We start from the raw sequence: 9382 nt of genomic DNA on the forward strand, positions 1-9382 counted from the left end.
CTTTTTATGGACTAAAACTTAAAGTAATGTGATTACTTCCAGGCTTTAAACGCTGCATGGTTGTACTCTCTCACCATATTATCCATTGTTGATCTGCACACGTCTGTTGCTGCCAGTGGCGTCGCACACTTGTACATTATTGTCATGAGACACTCTCACAATCAAAATCACAGTTTAGTAGCGCAGCGTGCTTATAGGAGAGTAACAGTAATCTAATTACTTTTTGCAATAGTAATCTCTAATGTTACTCATTACTTGTAACTCTTTACTGCCCATCTCTGCCCACAAACATCACTTTTGTGTTGCAGTGTGATGATGGAGATGACTGCATTCACTCCAATCCACAAAGTCCTGAATTGCTCCTCTGTACTCCTCCTCTTGTCTAATGATTAAGCCAACTGTTACATCCTCCTGAAATATTCTAGGATGTATTTGTCACCTAAATGGTTCCTTGTAGCACCGCTGTGAGTCTCAGGATTGTGTCAGAGACACTCATGCATGTGTTGAATGTAGAACTCTGTCAGTGCGCCGCAGGGAGGCTGTGGCTACAATGTAGCTGCCATCACCAGTGTGTGCCATTTACCATTTAACTAACTATGGAGGGAAAAGAAGTTTAAAGAAGTAAAGGCTGACTGATACGATTACACTGTGGTGCTCCAGGAAGTACATTTTATTTTTTCCTTGCTTTCAGGTTTTATATTCATTTTAGGATCCCAGAGACAAAAGGACAAGAGGAGACAGGAGCAGAAAGAAGTGTGGAGGAGACAGAGCTGCAAACATGGAGCAGGATAAAGTCGTGGAGAGTGTTAAACAAAAGCTTAAAGACCATCTCCAGGAAAAGTTTACCTGGATAAATGAGGGCACATCGGATAATCGGTCTCGACTTGACAGCGTCTACACAAAACTCTACGTCACTCAGCAGGTTCAGGATTTTGGTTCCAGACCACATGAGATTCTTGATCACTTTAATGTCCCACATCAGCAGTCATCGTTTTCACAGGTGAACAATAAACAGATCGATTTCTTAAATATCTTTAAACCAGGAAGAATTCAACAACAACCAACAAGAGACAAGACAGTCCAAAGAGTGATGACGAAAGGCATCGCTGGCATTGGAAAGACGATTGCTGTCCAAAACTTTGCTCTAAGCTGGGCAGAAGGAAAATCTAACCAGCACATTGATTTCATCTTTGTGCTCCCCTTTAGAGAGCTGAACATGCTCAGAGATGCCGACTACAGTCTGCTGCAGCTTCTCCTTCACTTCTACCCTGAAATAAAACCCCTAGAAGCTACACAGCAGCTTGTTCACAAGCAAGTGCTGTTCATCTTTGATGGTTTGGATGAAAGCAGATTTCCACTGGACTTTGATGGAGCTGTGAGAATAAGTGAAATAGATCAAAGATCAACAGTCGATGTGCTGCTGACCAACCTCATCCAAGGCAACCTGCTGCCTCGCGCTCTGCTCTGGGTAACATCCAGACCAAAAACATCGGAAAAATTATTTCAAATATTTGTGGAATTTTCAAGCAAACTTGTGACACCACAAAGAGTGAAACAGAAATGATGCTGATGGAAGCTCTGTTAGATTTAAAGTAGAAATACATCAGGTGTGATACACATAAAACCACATTGTAGTACTTTCTATGATTATCTGGGATTTTTATATTTATTTATTTATTTGCAAATAAACCAATAACTGTAGGTGAATAAATATTTTTGCTTTTCTTCTGATTCTGCAGACTCATGAACAATCAGTTAAGCAAAGGCTGCTTTGACGTGCTCCTGTCTGTTCTTCAGTCAGCGGACTCTTGTTTAACAGAGCTCAGCCTGGTGTATGTTTCTAACGTCAGTGATGGTTTTCCTTCTGATCTCTTTGCTGGACTGGAAGGTCCTGACTGTAAACTGGAGACACTGAGGTCAGTTTAAACTGTTTCTGCAGGTTAAAACTTCTTTAGTGAAATTCTTTCAAAATCTGAAATCTTTATGTAACTACAGTCATGTATCATACGAGGACTAAACTACGGTAAATGACCTCAGTACATCTAAACAGTCGTCTCTACATTATTTCTAACTGGTGTGTGTTTCGCACAGGTTATCTGGGTTCTCTCTAGACTGTAGCGACTGTCACAGACTGGTTTCTGTCCTTCGATCAGACCCGTCACCTCTGACGGCACTTCATTTGATCAACTGCTTATGCAGTTATTCAGAGGATTACAGTGGATATTGTACAAATGACGTGAAGACCACTGGAAACCGTGGAGATTTCAGTGATGAGTCACACCTGCTGACTGTGATTCCTTCTGCTTTGATTGGTCCAGTCTGTAAACTGGAGCGGTTCAGGTACCTGCAGTTAGTGCAAGGATCATCTTTCATTTTCTCTCTGCAGGTTATGATGTGCAGATGTTTTGCTTTGTTTGCAGCATGCCTGGTTGTTTCCTGAAAAATAACTGCTGGCAGGTGTTTGCCTCCGTTCTCAGCTCTAACTCCCAGCTGAGAGAGCTTGACCTCAGCCGCAACGACCTGAAGGATTTAGGTGTGCAGCTGCTGTCTGTTGGACTTGGGAGTTTAAACTGTAGCCTGGAAACACTGAGGTACTGATGGCAGCTCGAGCTCCATGGAGTCCAAATACTCTGCAACATGTGTGGTAACGGTGAAGAGTAGCAAAGCCTTTTGCTTTAGTAAGAGCCATTTTCTCTCCAGGCTGTCATGTTGTGGGATCACAGAGGAAGGTTGTGTCTCTCTGGCCTCAGCTCTGAAGTCCAACCCCTCCCACCTGAGAGAGCTGGACCTGAGCTACAACCATCCAGGCGTGTCAGGAGTGAAACTGCTGTTGGAGCGACTGGAAGACCCAGAATGTAGACTGGAAACGCTCAAGTCGGTACACTGTGTAGTATATACAGGTTATATATAGCTCCTTAAACTACGTTTTTTCTAATATGTGGGTGGTTATCCAGAAAATGTTGCTGTATAACTAGAACTGCTTAACCAGCTGATTGCAGACCTTCATCGACTCTCTTGGTTGTGTTCAACAGTCTGTGGACTGATTTCTGTGTCAGGGACTCGAGACTAGTTTGACCCCAACATAGCACCATATGGGGGTCCTCTTTGGTCCAGCAGCTTGTCTCAGTGCTTCTCTGATAAGTTCAAAGCTAAGGTGAACATGTTGAACAACAGTCCAGTGTGACCTGACTTCAGTCGCTGTTACCTCTGCAGCTATGAAGTTAAGTGATGTTACACTCAGTTAAACTGGAGCGAGGAGATTGTAGCAGGTCCTGGTGTCCCCGTCAGCAGACCAGGCTGAGATTTACTTTATGTGAAACATTTTAAAACATGTGATCATGTTCCAAAGATTTTCTGTTTACATTCACATCACACATTCATGCTTTAAAGTTCACGTCTCTTTATTTGCTCCAAAGCTGAGACCTTTCTGCTCTTCTGCCTCAGTGTGGACCACAATGAAGAGCACTGGGTCGACCCACAGCTTCTGAACAAGTGTAAGTGTCACTGAGTTTCTCTGTAACATCGACTGAGCTGAAGCTTAACTCACTGCATCTCTTTCACAGATGCCTGTGGTCTCACATTCGACAGAAGCAGCTGTTTATTCACAGTGTTGTGTGAATAAACAGCTGCTTCTGTCTCAGTGCAACAAGAGCGTGAGCTACACTCATGAACAGCAGTCGTATCCTGATCATCCAGAGAGATTTGACCAAACCAGTCAGGTGCTGTGTCGAGAGGCTCTGACTGGGCGCTGCTACTGGGAGGTGGACTGGGAAGTGTTTGTGAATATTGGTGTTGCATATAAGAGCCTGCCGAGGAAGGGACACAGAAATTGACCGTAGTGACAGAAGCTGGTGTTTCAGCATCACCTCGGTGAAGGGTTACTCCTTCCGACACAACCTTAAGGAAACCTTTATACGGGTCCCTCACGTTGACATCCAAGCCTTCCTGGTCACTCCAAAGAGACTGGGACTGTTTCTGGACTGGCCAGCCGGCACTCTGTCCTTCTACTTGGTGTCTGACGACACAAAAACTCTCATTCATACCTTCCACACCACGTTCAGCGAGCCTCTCTAGCCAGCATTCACAGTTCGTTTAGGATCCTCTTTGACCCTGTGCAGGGTGGTGAAGATGGAAACTGTGAGTATTCTCGGTGCTCTCATGGTGTCACAAGTTTGTGTGACTGGAGAAAATATTTTACTTGCCTTCTCTGGATTTTTAGACTCGTTCAAGCTTCACACCTGAGATGAGCAAAGGAAGAACAGGCATTTCATACAGGTACGACACGCAAGCCTCGATGTGCCCACTCTACACTTTAAACTTGGATACAGAGCGCAGTCAAAGAAAAGCATTAACAAAATGTGTGATCGTCAGATTGTGCTGGTCTTAAAGTGTGTTCAGACTCACTGTAGACCCTGTCAACGTGCCCTCAGTTGCAAAAGGTTCAGTCTTGCTTTCAGTGCTTATTAAATATTTTCAGAGCTTTACCTTCCCACCAGACCTGTACTGAAAATGTATGATTTTATATTTATTTATGCTTCATGGTTTACCAATGTCTTACTAACAGTATCCTGACCCCGCCCTCAAAGAGCTGATGAACAGCTGAAACAGGAAACACTAGGCAAGGCAAGGCAAGGCAAGTTTATTTGTATAGCACAATTCAACAACAAGGTGATTCAAAGTGCTTTACAGAGACATTAGAAACAAGAACAAATAAAAAGCATGATTTAAAATTGATTAAAACAAGCAAATAAACTAACTAACTAATTAACAAACAAACAAACAAACAACAGTATATAAAGTCAAAACAGATAAAATCAGAACAGTAGATAAAATCAGTAGTTAAATGTAAGTTTTGAAATTTAAGCTTAAAGTGTGGATTTGGTGCTTTATTCAAATGCAGCTGAGAACAGGTGAGTCTTCAACCTGGATTTAAATAAACTGAGTGTTTCAGCTGATCTGAGGCTTTCTGGGAGTTTGTTCCAGATATAAGGAGCATAAAAGCTGAATGCAGCTTCTCCGTGTCTGGTTCTGACTCTGGGAACTGATAAAAGACCGGATCCAGATGACCTGAGGGATCTGGATGGTTCATACTGGGTCAGCAGGTCATTGATGTATTTTGGTCCTAAACCATTCAGAGCTTTATAGGCCAGCATCAGAACTTTAAAGTCTATCCTCTGACGGACAGGCAGCCAGTGTAAGAACCTCAGAGCTGGACTGATGTGGTCCACTTTTTTGGTCTTAGTGAGGACTCGAGCAGCAGAGTTCTGAATGAGCTGTAGTTGTCTGACTGATTTTTTAGGTAGACCTGTAAAGATGCTGTTACAGTAATCAAGCCTACTAAAGATGAATGCATGGACTAGTTTTTCCAGGTCCTGTTGAGACATCAGATCTTTTATCCTTGAAATATTCTTGAGGTGATAGTAAGCTGACTTTGTTATTGTCTTAATGTGTTTTTCTAAGTTTAGGTCTGCATCCGTCACTACACCCAAATTTCTCGCCTGGTTTGTGGTTTTTAGATGTATAGATTGAAGTTCTCTGGTGACCTGTAATCGTTTTTCTTTGGCGCCAAAGACTATTACTTCAGTTTTGTTTTTGTTTAGTTGGAGAAAATTGTGGCACAACCAGTCATTGATTTCCTCAATGCATTTACCAAGAGCCTGTACAGGGCCTCGGTCTCCTGGTGACATTGTGATATATATTTGTGTGTCATCTGCATAGCTGTGATAGTTTATTTTGTTGTTGTTTATAATCTGTGCCAGTGGGAGCATGTAAATGTTAAACAGAAGGGGTCCCAAGATGGAACCTTGGGGAACTCCACATGTGATACTTGTCTGCTCAGATGTGAAGTTACCTATTGATACAAAGTATTTCCTGTTTTCTACGTATGTTTTGAACCAGTTTAGTACAGTTCCTGAAAGACCTGTCCAGTTCTCCAGTTGTTTGAGTAATATGTTGTGGTCAACTGTATCAAATGCTGCACTGAGATCCAGTAAAACTAGGACTGACATTTTTCCACTGTCTGTATTCAGACATATGTCATTAAACACTTTGGTCAGAGCGGTTTCAGTGCTGTGGTTCTGTCTAAAACCTGACTGGAAGGCATCGTAGCAATTATTCTGTTTTAAGAAGTAACTGAGCTGTTGAGAAACTGCTTTTTCAATGATCTTACTTAAAAACGGGAGATTTGAGATCGGCCTGTAGTTGTTCATTTGTGTCTTGTCAAGATTGTCCTTTTTCAGTATAGGTTTGATTACAGCAGTTTTTAGTGGTTCTGGAAACACACCTGATAATAAAGAAAAGTTGACGATCTGTAACAGGTCTGACTCTAAAGTCTTTGAGACCTTTTTGAAAAAACTTGTTGGCAGGACATCTAAACAGCAGGAGGAGGAGTTCAGTTGACCTAAGATGTCCTCCAGGTCTTTGCTGTTAATAGGTTGAAACTGTTTCATGGTGTTTAAACAGTTTTTTGGTGGACACAGTACATATCCTGGATCTGCTGTTGATGTACCAACTGCTTGTCTAATCTTTTGGATTTTGTCTGTGAAGAATTTGGCAAAGTCATTGCAGGCCATGGTCGAATGAAGTTCAGCTGCCACTGACACAGGAGGGTTTGTTAGCCTGTCAACTGTAGAAAATAAGACCCGAGCATTATGGCTGTTTTTAGTGATGATGTCAGAGAAGTAGGACCTCCTTGCATTCCTCAGTTGTAAATTATAATTGTGAAGTTTCTCTTTATAGATGTCATAATGAACCTGGAGGTTTGTTTTTCTCCATCTGCGCTCAGCTTTCCTACACTCTCTTTTTTCATTTTTCACCAGTGTGGAGTTTCTCCATGGAGACTTTTTCCTTCCAGAGATAACCTTCACCTTAATGGGAGCAATAGTGTCCATTACATTTAACATGTTAGCATTGAAGCTATTGACGAGCTCATTGACTGACCCTCTGGACAGGTCAGGTGTTAATGGGAAGACCTGGTTAAAAATTGCACTACTGTGTTCAGTTATACACCGTTTTGTGATCACTGTTGTTGATATATTTGTGTGGGCTGAGATTTTACTTTCAAAGAAAACACAGTAATGATCAGACAGGCCCACATCAGACACAGTAATGTTTGAAATGCTCAGGCCTTTGGAGATCAGTTGGAGCAACACTAGTTAATGTTGCTGCACAGTAGAAGTTTATCATCTCATCCATGTGGTGGCAGGTGTATCTACTCATAGTAAAGACGCAGGTTTGCTTGTTGTATGCATTAAGTGAACTGGTATAGCATTCACTCTCATGTTTGTCCTGACCACACACTTACATGCTGTTCTGGTCACACAGCTGAAAGTTCCTCCTGCGTTCTTCTGTGTTTGTTGTTTAACGCTGGCAGTTTTCAATCCCTGTTATCTGGAAATGTCCTCTTATTCCCAGGTTAATAATAACGAATAGGAAGACATTTAGTCACCGCCATGACCACACCCAACCTTGTCTGATCTCCACCCAGTCACATGGGTAGCTGCACCTCCCTGAGCTGCTTCTGTCAGCAGCCTTTCCTGTTAAAAGTTATTTCTTCTCATGATCACCAAGAGCATCATTTTATAATTTCAGTTCTGTCACTAAGATTATAGGGTTTTTACTTCGTAATTGAAAGCACATTAGAGACGAATAGCTATACAAACAGAAATTAGACTGAATTTAACAGCTACATAAATGAGCTCCATGTTGAACTGTTCTGTGTCGTTCAGGTTCCTGTTTCCCGGTCCAGGGTTGTTCCAGTGTTCTTTGACTGGTCTGGTCTTTGATGTGACTCGTGAGAGTGAGGTCACCTACAAGACTCTGATCTGGGATCCTCTGGTCCTCCAACCAGCGCACAAAGTGGCCGGAGGCCCGCTGTTCGGCATCGAGTGTCCTCGGGACTCTATACGTCAGCTGCACCTCCCACACTGTGAGCCTGAGCCGGGTAAGGACGCCACTGAAACACCTGAAGGAGAATTAAACCTGCAGAAAATGCTCTGATTTGCTTTCCATGGAAAGTTTCTGGAGGCTGTTGCAGTGAACGAAGCTGTGTGTTTTCCCAGCACTGGTCTCTGACAGCATCTCTGTGGTCCACATCACGGATGATGGTATGAGCATCATACAGCCTCTGGAGATCACTGAGACTCACGTGGTCGTGGACGTCCCTCACCTCTCCGCCTTTGGCCTCGTCTGGGATCTCGTTGAGCGCTTTTTCAATTACATGACGAAACCCATTCGTGGCCAAGTCCTGCTCTTCCTGAGAAACAGGCCACGCCCCATCCTCAGTGTGATGCTGCTCCCAGGAAACGTCCCTCTGCACGACGTATGACTTTATCATGAAATCATTAAATGGCTTCTGCATGAATAAATCCTCTGATTGTATCTGTTTGCTTTGAAGCTCTGAAACTACTCATGCACTAAGAAAATGTTGTGATGTCTCTGAAGGTGAAAGCGCAGCACGCTGCTTCAGAGTACATCGAAGCGCCGTCCTTCTGTTATTTCCACAAAGGTCAAAAGTACAGTCTGAGCAGCGCCCCGCACCACTTTAAAATACAGCCTGCAGTGAGTATCAGTCGCTGAGTGTCAGCAGACACTTTGTCCACAAAGCTGTTTTAAATTGTGCGTTTCCATTTCGCTTCAGCGTGCAGAGTTTTTTGAAAATTACGGACCAAATTACCACCCGACCTTTGAGATCATCCTGACAACGAACGCAGAGGAAGTGATGCTGATGGTGCAAGATCCCGAGGAGACACGAGTGTGGGAGCACGACCTTCATCTGCCCGGTGAGCCTTAACTCAGCACAAACTGAAACCTGACAGAGATCCAACCTGCTGTCCTGGTCCGATTCACTGATCTGATTTGTAGAAATGTTGCTCTGAAACGTGCTCACTGTGCTGCTGAACATATTTTTTCAGCTTCATCCTCGGCTGACTCTCCAGGTGGAAGGCCTCTTCAGATGGGGAACAGCGCCTCAGCAGAGAAGCTGCGACTCGCTCGCACAAACTTCATCGATAAAGTGTCGAATCCGGTTCTGAACAAGCTGCTGGACGAGCTGCAGCACGTCACCGTGCTAACTGATGCTGAGGGCGAAGCGGCCAGAGCCAAACCGAGAGGCGAGAAAGCTCGAGACCTGATCGACATGGTGCGAAAGAAAGGAGCTGAAGCAAGTTCAAAAATGATCGCCGTCTTTTACGCCAACGATCCGTATCTGTGCAAAGAGCTCGGCTTACTGTGAAGCACAAATCTGTGATGATCACATGCACGTAGACATGAGGTTGGAGGCAAAAAAAATTTAGCTTCCATGTAAAAGTAGCTAAAAGTTTGTCTTCTCTGTTTCTAACACTTATTTTGGGGAGTTTGAGTCTTTATTGGACACGACGCTTGT

General features: G+C 43.4%; 1 pseudogene across 1 annotated transcript; it reads left to right on the forward strand.

Moving 5' to 3' along the window:
• Window positions 1-731: 731 nt before the first annotated feature.
• On the forward strand, window positions 732-9232 carry LOC146631295 (NACHT, LRR and PYD domains-containing protein 1-like; annotated as a pseudogene). The gene is made up of 13 exons (XR_014906271.1): window positions 732-1549; window positions 1756-1916; window positions 2092-2340; window positions 2421-2591; window positions 2701-2874; window positions 3445-3494; window positions 3564-4137; window positions 4220-4275; window positions 7728-7942; window positions 8061-8320; window positions 8443-8559; window positions 8639-8780; window positions 8913-9232. The product of XR_014906271.1 is annotated as an NACHT, LRR and PYD domains-containing protein 1-like (transcript).
• The last annotated feature ends 150 nt before the right edge of the window (window positions 9233-9382 follow it).

Source organism: Diplotaxodon limnothrissa, linkage group LG6 (genome assembly GCF_057381915.1).
Source record: "Diplotaxodon limnothrissa isolate DT_005_m linkage group LG6, D_limnothrissa_male_GT1.1, whole genome shotgun sequence".
Classification (NCBI taxonomy): Eukaryota; Metazoa; Chordata; class Actinopteri; order Cichliformes; family Cichlidae; genus Diplotaxodon; species Diplotaxodon limnothrissa.